This window comes from Panthera tigris, chromosome D1 (genome assembly GCF_018350195.1).
Source record: "Panthera tigris isolate Pti1 chromosome D1, P.tigris_Pti1_mat1.1, whole genome shotgun sequence".
NCBI lineage: Eukaryota > Metazoa > Chordata > Mammalia > Carnivora > Felidae > Panthera > Panthera tigris.
Genome location: NC_056669.1, coordinates 56,118,047 through 56,131,378, shown reverse-complemented (window position 1 = coordinate 56,131,378; position 13,332 = coordinate 56,118,047). Strand labels below are relative to the sequence as shown.

The 13,332-nt window shown below is 52.7% G+C and overlaps 1 protein-coding gene across 2 annotated transcripts in view; it reads right to left on the bottom strand.

Annotated features, from left to right (window-relative positions):
* GDPD5 (glycerophosphodiester phosphodiesterase domain containing 5) overlaps positions 1-1,810 on the bottom strand; it is an 87,344-nt gene extending 85,534 nt beyond the window's left edge. For both annotated transcript variants that reach the window (XM_042958304.1, XM_007080822.2), the window contains exon 1: positions 1,054-1,810. The gene's annotated coding sequence lies outside the window, so the exon portion shown is untranslated. The remainder of the gene's footprint in view (positions 1-1,053) is intronic.
* Positions 1,811-13,332: the final 11,522 nt, after the last annotated feature.

Genomic DNA, 13,332 nt, shown 5'->3' with positions numbered 1-13,332 from the left:
TCAGTCTGGGCCAAAGGCTATGGGACTGCTGGCTCGTCTTGGGCCCCAGCAACCACCACACAGACTCTCAAAGCAGCCTCATAAGTGGTCACCCTGACCTCTCATCAGGGGTGAGAAAACCCCAGCCACCCACCCAGAAGATGCTAACAGGGAGCAGATACCTTGAAAGATCTTTGGGAAGATTTTCTCAAGTGTACTGCTGCCTCAACCACGTACTTACTTTAGCCCCTAGGACAACTGGCACCCCCCCCCCCGCCCAGGCCCCCAGCCTCCTGTGTCCCATTACTAATGTGAAGGAGGGGAGCTGGTGAGTGCTGAGAGCCCTCACCTCTTCCAGCTCTGATGGGCTCTGACTTGGGGACCTCTAGAGTGAGTTTTCCCAACAAGCAAGCAGCATCTCAGGATGCCATGGTGTCCTAGAGACCCCAGAGCCTGGCACACAGGGGCCAGGGGCCACTGCTCCCTGGTGTGGGGTCCACAGGGAGGGAAGCTGTGGAATTGGGAAGCTTCCCATCTCTACCCTCAACTCTGGGTCACCTTTCCTGGGACGTGACCTGGCCGTGGAGTGGGAGGGAAGGCGGCCAGAGGAAGCCACCTCCCCAGCCTCAGGATCAGCTCTTGGATGCCCCAGTGGCCCTGCTTTGACCCCTCCCCGCCACCTCCTGCCTGGCGGCTGTCCACTTCCTTTCTTCGTTCTCCACTTCTTTCCCTCTCCACCCTAACCCTCCAACCCAGTCTCATCCCCCGGAGTGAAAACATCAGGGTCACTCAACCCCGCTGAGCCTCAGCGTCCCCATCTGTAAGAGCCCATAACAATGCACAACACCTTTTATCTCATGGAATAGTAGTGAGCCTTAAACGAGGGACCATTTGCGCAAGGGTGGGGCGCGGACCCGCACACAATGGGCGCTCAATAAGTGCCCGTTTTCCCCCTTCCAGGCGCCCTCTCCTAGCTCCAGCCCCAGCTAGTGCCCGGTACACGCCCGCAGCTGGCCCCGCGCTGCCCGGTAGGGGTCGAAGGCCGCCCTTGCCTGGCATCCGGGGCTCTCTCACCTGCAGCTCTCGGCTCTCGCCGGCCGCCGGGCAGGGGTGGTGGTGGTGGGGTGGCCTGTGATCCCTTCCTCGGGGCAAACGCTGAGCCCTCGCCTGGGGCGGCAGAAAGGTGACGGCTTCGGCTCGCAGCACCAGCTCGGTCCGGCTCAGTCCAACTGCCCAGCAGGCTTGGGACCCCTCACGGGGTGCTTGGACCCGGGCCGGGGTTTTCTGGGCGTTCGCACGGTCCCAAGTCCGAAGCACCGGGCGGAAGGCAGCTGAAGGGTTGGGTCTCGGGAGCCAGAGTCTGGGGGCTTCTGGGCTCCGTTGCACTCGGTCGGGAGGCTGTGGGCACCCGCCTTAACCCGGGTCCGGGGGCTCCGACACACACTACAGAAAGGCAGGGTACAAGCCCGCAACCATAGACCAGTATGGTGGGCCAGGGGCTTCCCGCCCCAGGGCACTGGATCGGGTCGGGAGCTCAGGGCGTCCCAGCCACGACGCCCCGGATCGCGGGGCTGGGAGCGTCCCGGCACAGAACCCCGGGCTGGGGCAGGCGGGGCAGGGCGCAGGCGAGGACGCGCAGAGCCGCGGCGGCCGAAGCCCAGCGGAGAAGTCTTCCCAGGTCCGGACTCGGCTCGCTCTGCAAAATGGGGCGGACCTCGGCGCGTCGGCTGACTCCGGAGCTCGGGGCCGCGGCTCCACTTCCTCCTCTTCCCCCGGCTCGCTCGCGGCTCGCTCAGCCCTGCGCGGCAGCCGCAGCCACCCCCGCTGCTGTCATCCCCGCCGCCCACCCCCACAAGAGCTGCAGCCGGAGCCGGAGCCGGAGCCGGAGCCGAGCCCAGCCGAGGCAGCGCCGCCCAGCGCCAGAGCGCCAGCTGGCGCGGCTCCGTCCGAGTGGGGCGGGGTCAGGCGAGGCCACGCCCCCGCCGGGCCTTTGGCAAGGGGCGGGGCGCGCCCCAGAGACCCTCCTCCGGCCCCGCTCAGTCGGACAGCGGGAACCAATGGGAAGATGGGAAAAGAGCGGAGCTCTGCGGAACGTGTACTCTACCCCGAAGAGGGCGGGGCAGACAGTGGAGACTTTGCGGCTGGGGAGAGGACAATGGAGGGGTGGGGGGTTTTAAAGAGTGGAACGGGGTACAGAGTCGCCTGGGGACCCAGATGGAGGGAGAGGTGATGACTGCTGTGTGTGGGATGGGGGCGCGGAGGCTGCCGTGTGTTGGGGAGTGGGGGGTCAGGAGGTAGGAAAAGAAGCAGGGTGGAGGTGAGGTAGGGTATTCGGGGATAGCGGAGTCCCCAGGGATAGGGGAGCTCTCCGGGGTGGTGGGACACCGCCTCCACAGTACTCTTCCCCCTTCCCCAGTTCAAGGGCTCAGCGCGCGGAGGTGAGCGTTGGAAGCTGTGAAACATTCAGATTTCACGAAGCGGTGAAAAATGTTTTTGAAAATAAAGATCGTATCTACCTACCTACCTATCGTCCTTCCTTCCTTCCTCCCTTCCATCCTCCCTCCCTCCCTTCTTTCTTTCCTTCCTTCCTTCAACATTTCCCCCTTCCCAGCGCCCATCTTCGAGGAGGAGCGTCCTTGCCAGTTTTAGATACACTAAATCAAGAGCGGTGTGTGAGGATCACACACACGCACTCCCTCTCTCTCAATCCCTCTCTCTCTCCATCTCTCTCTCTCTCAATCTCTCTGTCTCTTTCTCTCTCTCCCTCCCCTCGAGTAAGGCAGCATCTGCCCTCGGCTCCCTGCCCTCCCCTCCCCCAGGGCCTTGGGTCGGGGGAGCTGTGTCTGATTATCTGATTATTTCCAAGAGTCCCCTGCCAACTGCACAGGGCAGGGCACAGGGCAGACGTTAGAGGGTTTTGATGTATGAATGAATGAGTGTTGATGTGCTGCTGGGTCATGTAAAAGTCACTAATTGGCCTGGGGAGCAAAGGAATGGCGGCTGCACAGTAAGGCTTTTCAGTAAGCCTCACACAATAGGTGCCCCATTTCCCTGATGACACCAAAGCACAGAGAGGCCAAGTGATATTCTCAAGATCATATAGCTGGCACAGGATTTTATCCACTCATCACTATCGCTTTCTAGGGCATAGCTGTGTAGCTGTGACCAGGTTACTTGACCTTGCTGAGCCTCTGGTTCCTCATCTGTAAAAGGGAAATAAAGATGCTGCTACTTGGCGGGGACTGGCAGGCACCAGACTTCAAAAAATGGAGGGAAGGGTATTCCTGGCAGTTTTTAAGCCAGGCATTGATAGGGGAAAGAGAGCTTTGTAGGGAAGCCAGGTAGCACGAAAACAGTTAAAAGCCACAGGAGGCAAATGCCATGGGCCCGCACAGTGAAGGTTGGAGTCTTCAATGAGGTCTGGACCCTGAGGCTCTGGCCCATCCCCTCTTGAGAGTGCAGCAGCCTTAGGGTCTGGTTGGAAGAACAAGGAAGAGGGTGAGCTTGAGGCTGAAGTCCAGGGGAGCACCCTCTCTTGCATTGGCATTCCAGGCCACCCCTCTGACAACCAGTGAGTCCAGGCTGGGGCCTCAGAATAACCCTACTGGGTTCAGGGTCATGAGCAAGACCCCAACAGAGTTCTTGGTCCTCAGAATAAAGTCTGAACTCCCTCCTGTCTGGCTCTATCATGCTCTTCTCTTCCCATCAGTTCTGTTGTTCCTTCCCTGGGAGCTGTCCAACCACTCTGAACTTGTCTTCAACAAAAGAATGTCCTCCCTAACCTCCACGGTTTTGCCCAGGCTGGCCTCTCTGCCCAGAGCACTGTCCATTCCCTGAGGTTCCCTCCTAATCTAGCTACCCCCTACTTCTGGCCTGAGCCTGCCTTTTACTCCCTCAGGGAAGCCTTGCCTAACCCTCCAGAATAGACCAGGGGTCCCCAGGAGTGTTCTTTCAGACTCCATGCCTTTACATATGCAGTTTCCTCTGCCCTCTTTACTGCTATATCTTCAGAGCCCAGCACATAGCAGGTGCTCAGTGAGTAACCGTTGAATGAATGTTCCATCTCACAAATCAAGTGTCTCCTCACTGAGAAGCCTTCCTGGACTCTCCCAGGAAGTCTGCCTTCGGTACGAGATCTCTTGGCTTGAAGGCTCTGTAATTATGTATTTGGCATCTAGCTGGCCCCACTGGGCTGTGGGAGCATGTCTGTGGCAGTGCGCCCCCACCCACCAGCACCCCACGGAGCGTAGAGCCGGGCCTTGTAAGACCTCAACATAGAGCAATGAATGAGGCTCTCAGAGAGCAGTTCTCTGGCCGCCCCTGCTGAGAGCCTCCTAGGCGGTTCAGATGAGCAGAATGCCAGAATGAAAAGGAGGCTTTCAGAACAGACCCCCATCACCTCTGAGGCCTGGGGGAAGAGCGCCCAAGGTCACCAGGAGGTGACCAGCAAATAGTTCTCAGACACCCACATTCGCCCTCTGGCTACCCTCCCCGGGGCTGGCCTGGGGGGGGGGGGGGGAGGCGGGGAGGAAGTCTCCCGACCTGGGAGAATCCGGCCTTTTTGCCACCAGAGAGGCCCACAAAGTGTGACCGATTCATGGTCATGGCAGTTTGCCTGGGAGGGTGACCGAGGGCTCAGGGGAAGGCTCTGAACCTTGGCCTCTGGGGCTGACAGAGAAGGCTGAACTTGTCGGTCTCGTGCCCACCCTCCCAGAGCCTGGCATCCTCCTTATATCCTCCTTATATGACCAGAGGAGGTCATATCCTCCTTATATGACCAGAGGAGGATTAACAGTGGGCCTGTTGCAGCTTCAGCTCTGTCACACGGTTCCTTTTTATTCTTGTGGCAAATATTCACTTTTGTGCCTCCATGTACAGTGGGAATTTTGCATTCCTTTTCTTTTTCTTTTTTATGTTTATTTTTGAGAGGGGGGAGGGCCAGAGAGAGGGAGACACAGAATCCAAAGCAGGATCCAAGCTCTGGGATGACAGCACAGGGCCCGACGCAGGGCTCGAACCCGTGACCCGTGAGATCACGACCTGAGCCGAAGTAGGACGCTTAACCGACTGAACCACCTAGGTGCCCCTGCATTCTTTTCCTTAAACAGGAACTCCAAATTGTATAAGGCTGCATGCCCTGCGAGATCTGCTTCCAACAAATCATTAGGGTGCACCCATGATGTGCAGGCACTGTGCTAGGTGCCGGCAGGGGACAGCAGGGAGAACGAGGCAGCTTCTGCACTAACCTCCTGCTGGTGGGGCTGATGGGCTCAACTGAGCTCACAGTATGTGCTGCTTTCCTACCTGTCTGCCTCTCCAGCCTGGAATCCATCCCCAACTCATGCTGCCCGCATGCCCCCCCTCCCCCCGGCTTCAAGGACCCTCTGAGAAGCCTGCCCGACCCTCCAGGTGGGAAGCACAGCATTGTCCATCGAAGCAGCTGACAATGCAAGCTTTTTGTGCCTTTCTGGGGACACTGATCCCCTTGGCTCTTGGGCTACTTGTGGGTCAGTTTTTAGAGGGCAAGGGATGGAGTCTTGTCTGTACCCCTAGCCCATCCCACATTTACCAATAATTCCTGAGCTGGATGAAGTCCTAGACTACACATTGGGCATCCAGGGATGGGACTACTGGGGAGGAGACAGCCCTTGACATCAAGGCACTCCAGTCCCAGGCCTGTGTGCAGCGGCTATATGTACAGAGTGCTCTGTGAACACAGAGGAGGGTGCCTGCTTTGGCAAGGGGGGGGGGGCAGGGCGGGGTCAAGGGCAGTTTCGCAGAAAGATGACATTTGAGTTGGCTATCTAAGGCTAAGTGGAAGTTGTCAGATAAGGAGAGAAGTCTAGGCAGATGGAACCCAGAGTACAAAGGCCCAGAAGTGGGAACAGGCAGGTGACAGGTGAGAACTGTGGTGTGTTTGAGGGAAGGGCAATGACGAGGGGAGGGAGAGCTTGAGGACACACAATGGCACAGCTAGAGCACAGACTCCGAACCCACACGGCCTGGGTTCGCATACTGGCTCTGCCTTTACGAGCTCTGTCATGGCCCTGTGCCTGTCTCCTCTATAAAGTGTGGATACTACCAGTACCTATCTCACGGGGTATTATTTATAAGGATTAAATGAAGTCCATTTTCTAAGAGTTTAGGGTAATGTTGGCGCATGGTAAGCCCACTGCGAGTGATAAATAAGGTGGAGCTGGAGGGGCGGGCAGAGGCCATATTAGGCAAGGCTTTGACTTTGGACTTTTACTTGGAGGCACCAGAACTTTAACAAGGAGGAAGGGATCCAGCCTCCCTCCTCCCACCCAGGAACTGCAGGCCCCCTCCCCCTCCCCCTCCCCAGCCCTCGGTGCCTCTAGTGGCATCAGTCAATACATAGTGGGACTGCAGGGGCTGGGGCCACATCCCCCCCCCCCCCGCCCCGGCATACCCAAGGCAAGTGTATGGCCTGATTTGTTGCCAGAGGAGGTCAGGGAGGGGCCCTGAGGGGGTCTGGGCATCTGGGCAGGAAGAGCATCTGAACCCTGGCCGGCCCTGAAGGATGGTGGGACGGGGTAAGAGTTTGTGTTGAGTGGGGAGTGGATGGGGGTGTTGGAAAGGCAGCAAAGTCACTTACCTGACCTGGAGACAAAGTAGGATGTGGGACGCTTGGGGCGTGATGTTTGGGCTGGGGAGCCAGAGGCGCATCCTGGCCTAGTCACCTCCCTTCTCTCTGCCTCAGTTTCCTCGTGAGTAAAATGGAGACGAAAATGGCCCCTCAAAGGTGGTAAGGACTAAAGCGCTTGGTCAGCCAGGCCTGAGGCAGCATGGTGTGTGTGTGTGGGGGGGGGGGGGTGGAGATCTACTCGGTTCCATGGTACCAAGGCGGGAAGGTCGAGAAAGCCTGTGCCTGAAGAGGTAGGCAGGAGGCCCTGTCCCTCAGGTCTTTGTCACAGAGTTTGGTTTCTGTGCTGCCAGCAGAGGGGAGTCTGGGGAGAGTTTAAGCAGGAGACGATGTCAGATCTGCTTTTCAGAGCTTGTTCTGGTCCGTCTTTGGAGAAGACTGAGGCAGAGAGGGCAGCTCGGGCCTGTTTTGAGAATCCAGAGGACAAGGAAAGGTAAGGTTCTGAACCTGGGCTCCAGGGGTGGGTGTGGGGGGTCAAGGACATTTAGGGGGAAAGAGACAAGCTACTGATTGTGTCTATGTGGGGTAAGGGAGATAGAGAATCTGAGATGTTTGGGCCTGCGACAGTCTTTAGGGTGAGAGGGGACCATTCCCAGGGAGGGAGTGTGTGGTTCACAGGGATGCAGCAGGAAAGAGATAAAGCGGGAGAGGGGGTGGGCCAGGAGCATTGGGACTGAATGCTTGGGGTCAGCATCTGGGTTCTTTTTTTTAAATTTTTTTTTTTAACGTTTATTTATTTTTGAGACAGAGAGAGACAGAGCATGAACAGGGGAGGGGCAGAGAGAGAGGGAGACACAGATTCTGAAACAGGCTCCAGGCTCCGAGCTGTCAGCACAGAGCCCGACGCGGGGCTCGAACTCACGGACTGTGAGATCATGACCTGAGCCGAAGTCGGACGCTTAACCGACCAAGCCACCCAGGCGCCCCCAGCATCTGGGTTCTGATGGTGGTTCTCAGGAGAGGTGGAGGCAGGAACAGGGGTGCGTGCATGTGGACTTTCTGGGTAGCCTTTCCCAGGTCGATGGCAAAGGGTGCACGCTTGAGTGGCAGCTGGGGGAGGAGGCAGAGTTGGAGGCTTTGGGTTTTTATTTTTGGAGGGGAACATAAAGCCTACAGCCCTGTGCAGGAGAGGAGGTAGCCAATCAGTGGGCTGGAGAGACAAGGTGCCGACCAGAGACTGAGGAGAGGCAGCACTTCCGGCTTCTGGGTGGTGAGGGGACCTGAGTGGGGACAGGGCAGGTGAGGGAGATCAGGCCTGAAGGCCTCAGTGAAGCAGGAGCCAAGGTGTCTGCCCTCCAAGGAGAGGGTCAAGTGGAGCAGGCCTCAAGGCAGGAAGCTTGGAGGCGTGGCCGTGGAAAGTGGAAGGGAGACCAAGGTGAGAGCCATAAATCTGTGTTGGCTCCTTTCATATGGTGGAGGGATTGGGGATGGCTTCGGGAAACGTCTGTATTAAGTAAATAAGAATTTATACCTGGCCTGCTTCTCATTCTGCTGGATCCTTGGCTCCAGTCTTGAAAGGATGGGCAGCTTCAGGATCCTCCCTGACCCCCGATCCTGCGACTCCCTCCCCTCCACCAAGCCTTGCTACCCCGTCAGTGGGAATAACAGCGATCATTATCAGCTTACCGGCACTTCCTGATGTTCGTAAGAGGGGGAATCTTGGACCCACCATTGTCAATTGCATTCCCCCCCGGGACCTTGAACTCCTTGTTGGATTTCTTCCCTGTCTTCAGCAGCACGGGGGCGCGGGTCACACCCAATAGGTGCCTAATACCTTTAAAGCGAAGCAAAGGGGAGAACTTTATTTGACCGCCTCTGCTGCCCCCTGCTGTCTGATATGGGTTGGTGCAGAATAATGGTTGTAAGTGCTAACGCAACAGCTCTGACTCTCCAATTTGTGGGTCTCCAGTCACTGTTTCACGCCTAAAAATTATTGAAGACGCCACAGAACTTTTGCTTATATGGTTTATATTGGCCTTTACAGTGTTATAAATTAAAACAGACTCTTAAAAATGTTCATGTAATTAATTTAAAATAACAACCTTCCTACGTTTAAACATCTTTATGAAAAATATCTTTTCCTAAAGAAAAAAACGAGGATGAAGAGTGGCATTGTTTCACAGATTTACAAGTTTCTTAATGCCTGGCTTAACAAAATACGGCTGGATTCTCCTATCTGTTTCTGCATTCGATCAAGCACAATATGCTGTTTTGTTTGAAGCTGACAAAGAAAATGGAGGCTTATGCTGATATGTAGTTAGAAAAGAAGGGGTATTTTAATGGCCTTTTCAAATAATTGTGGACACAGCAACAGTCAGTTGCTATTAGAATCTGAAATCACATCAGTGAAATTTTCTTACTCAGTTCCATTAACGTCCATTGGTCTCCTTTGCACTGTTAAATACATCTTTTACCCATGCCTGATTTTGTAACAGCATGCAGTGGCCATTAGGGAAAAAATTAATTCGCCAAGTTACCTTTCAAATGCTGATAAATTTTGGCATACACTAGCTAAAAAATCAAATTCACTAATATCACTACTGATCTCATCAGAGAAATCTTTCAGTATTGAGAAGCTGTCAAGCTTACAGTGGTGAACACGAGTCTTCCAAAATTCTAATTTTCACTTGAAAGCTTGAATTTTTATCATTAGCCACAAATCCTGTCAGTCTACCCTGAAATGACAGGCTCATTTCTTCAGTTTTGAGAAAATGCCTGCCAGATATTCAAGTCTGCATAAGCATAATTTGCCTGTCAATTTTTCTTTCGAGCAAAAATAGCGTTCCATGAAAACAGTGGCTAGGGTAGCTCACAGTTCAAGCAGTTGCACAAATGCTTTTCCTGGAGGCAACCACAATGCTTCTGTCCAGAGCAGAAGTGCTTCAGGATACTTTCCATTTCATCACAAGGAATATTAAAAAGGTGTGTATTCAAGGGTCAATAAAGAATGAATTGAATACGTTTTCTTGTTTCATCAATAAGATAATTTTATTGCTTTCTTGAGTGATATTGGCAGTGTTTTCTTGTGAGGCCATGGCAGCAAAGAATATGATTCTTTCTAGGACAGTTTGGAGCTCCAATTGGTATGGAGGCACCAGTGGTTGCATCATCTGTGAAACATCACCCCAGTGGAAAAGGCAAGGGATGCTTAGTATCGTTATGCAAAGAGTTTGGACGTAAAAGGGTCTAGTGTCTGCTCTGGAATGTGTATTTTGTACTAGGCACTCGTTCGAGCATTTTACTCTTTAAAAAAAAATTGTGGTAAAATATACATGACATAAAATTTATATTTTCACCATTTTTTAAAGTTTATTTATTTCGAGAGAGAGGGAGAGAGAGAATGCACACAAGTGGGGGAGGGGCAGAGAGAGGGAGGGAGAGAGAGAGAATCCCAAGCAGGCTCTGCACCATCAGTGTGGCGCCCAACGTGGGGCTCAAACTCACAAACCTTGAGATCATGACCTGAGTCCAAATCAAGAGCTGGTCACTCAACTGAGCCACCCATGTGGCCATGTTTTCACCACTGTTTAATTTTTAATTTTTTGTGTTTATTTATGTTTGAGAGAGAGAGAGAGAGAGAGAGTGTGTGTGTGTGTGTGTGTGTGTGTGTGTGTGAGTGGGGGAGGGGTGGAGAGAGGGGGAGACACAGAATGCGAAGCAGGCTCCAGGCTCTGAGCTGGCAGCACAGAGCCCGACGCGGGGCTCGAACTCAGGAACTGTGAGATCATGACCTGAGCCGAAGACAGATGCCCAACCGATGGAGCCACCCAGGCGCCCCTCACCATTTTTAGTGTAGAGTTCAGTGGCATAAAGCCCATGCACACTGTTATGCAACCATCAGCACTGCTCATCTCCAAGACTTTTTTCATCTTATGAAACTGAAAGGCACGCCCATTACACAATAACTTCCTATTCCCTCATCCCCCAGCCCCCGGCAACCACCATTCTACTTTCCGTCTTCATGAATTTGTTACCTCATACAAGCGAAACCATACAGACTTATTCACTCAGCGTAATGTCTTCAAGGTTTGTCCATGTTGTAGCATGTGCCAGGATTTCCTTCCTTTTCGAGGCCGGATAATAGTCCGTTGTATGGATATGTCACATATTTTGTTTCTCCATCCGTCAATGGGCCGTGGAGTTGCTTCCATCTCTTGGCTGCCATGAAAAGTGCTGCTGTGGACTTGGGCGTGCGAGTATCAATTCTGTTGGGTAGATCCCCGTTAGTGGAATTGCGGGGTTATATGGTCGTTCTATTTTCAATATGTTTTAATTAAAATTTTAAAAATGAAAAATGTTAAGTGTTAAATACTGTTCGCCACAGTGGCTGCAACATTTTACCTTCCCACCAGCAGTGCACAAGGGTTCCAGTGTTTCCACATCCTCTCCAACACTTGTTATTTTTATGTTTTTTGATAATAGCCATCCCAGTGGGTACGAAGTATTATCTTCTTTTTTTTTTTAAGTTTATTTATTTATTTTGAGAGAGAGAGAAAGAGAACTAGCAGGGGAGGGGCAGAGAGAGAGTGGGGGAGGTAGGATCGGAAGTGGGCTCTGTACTGATAGCAGAGAGCTCGATGTGGGGTGTGAACTCAAAACCCGCGAGATCATGACCTGAGCAGAAGTCAGACACTTAACTGACTGAGCCACCCAGGCGCCCCAGCTTTGTGGTTTCGATTTGCAATTTCCTAATGGTTAGTGATGTTAAGCATCTTTTCATGTGCTTATTGGTCATCTGTTTATCTTCTTTGAAGAAATGTCTACTCTAGTTCTTTGCTTGTTTTTGAATCAGGTTGTTTTTGCTTGTTGACAAGCATTTTGCTCTTAAGCTTCATCACAGCCCTAGAGGGTAAGCTGTTATGGTTGTCACTTAGCGACGTGAGAAAACCAACCTGGAGGTTAAGTAGCACGCCCACAGTCACACAGCTAGGAAGGGGTAAATCCGGGGTAAAGATAATCTGGTGTTCTTTTTCACCATGCCTTTCTCTTGTGCAGAGAACAGAAGGGCATCCTTTATCTCCAGGAGCAGCAGGGATGGGGGAAGAAACAGGAGAGTCACTCAGTTGATGTCCTGTCTCGAGCATCATGCACCTAAGAGGCAATCATGGGTGCTCTTCTTCAGGGTAGAAAATTGGAAATACCCCAACCAGCCAACACCTCAGGAAAGGTGATACTAACTGTGGCTTCCTATAATAACTCAATTCAAGGAAACTTTGCTGAGCACCCAGCCCATGCCAGAACCCACAGACTTCTCTTCTTATTCAGTTTCTGTAACAGAACAAGTTTCAGCATAAAGGGGAATTCAGTGAAAGGATATGGGGGAGTCCCCCAACTTCTAAGGGCAGGGGTAGGGTCACGCCTCTGGATGAGGCAAAAAACAGGGCCATCCAACAGGTCCCAAATGAATATTATGGTCCATCCACCCAAAGAGAAACTGAGTTTGCTATCTCTGTCCTAGTTGCAAAATTCTTGGAAAGAAGGCATTCGGCCTAGAATGACCATGGTCCTCAGTCTTCATCATGGAGGTTGAGAGCAAAGGAATGTGGTATCCGTGTTTGCAAACATGGATGGTGGGGCAGGGGCAATTCTTGGGGGGAAAAAAGGTGCTTGGCGGACAATCTTCCCAGCTTCTCCCACATTGATCAATACACAAACATGCCTTTTCAGTCTCAATGATGTTTGTAATATTTTGAACTTTTGTTTTACTGAGCAATTCTGCATGGATAGCAACGAGAGGATTCACACATTGTGACTTCTAGTGTGACTTTTGGTGATGATTTCTCTTACCTTGGTGCACTGGTCAGCTACTGCCATAATGATGCTGCGTAACAAACAACTAAAAATCTTGACGGCTTATAAACAGTATCTCTCTGTCTTGCTCACAGTCTGCAGGTAGGCTGGTGTGGCAGGAAATGCTCTGCTTCAGGCTTTCAGGCTCAGGTCTGTTCCACCTGCCTCTCATTCTGAGATCAATGGCTGCCCAACTCATGCTTTCTTCACGCAACTGTCAGGGTGCAAGCAGAAACACGTGATGCCTCTTAAGGCCTGGGCTCAGAACAATCACACAGTCTCTTCTGACCACATTCCACTGGCCAAAGCAGGACACAAGACCAAGTCCAAAGTCAACAGACCAAGGAAGTACACTCTACCCTCAGTGGACCATGGCAATGATAGGAGGGAGAATGGAGAACAAAATGGCATAGGCGGAGAGAGAGCGGCGAGGTAGGACTTCGGGCAGGGCTCACCTCCTCGCAGAAGGCTTCCTGGGTCAGCGCTCCTCTGGGCTGCCACAGGCCCTTGGGCTTCCCTCTGTCCTCTCATTTACCAGTCACTTCTGTGAACATCAGCTTATGCGTCTGCTTCTACCAGGCCACACACACCCCAGCACCCAGCATGGGGCCTGGTACATCGTGGTACTCGCAACAATGGTCATTGTTGCCCCCTGTTCTACAGCCCCCTGTGGGCAGCCCAGTCCTCCTGGGCAGGGAGAGCAATTCCTTCACGCAGTCATTGCTTCTTTCCTTTCTTCATTCTTTAAATACATGTATACTGAGAGATTGCTTTGTGCTCAGCATTGTTTTAGTGCTGGGGATACAGCAGCGAAAATCTCTGCCATCATGAAATTTAGTTTCTAGTGGAGGGAGGTAGACAATAAACAAACAAACAAACAAACAAGAACAAGATATTAG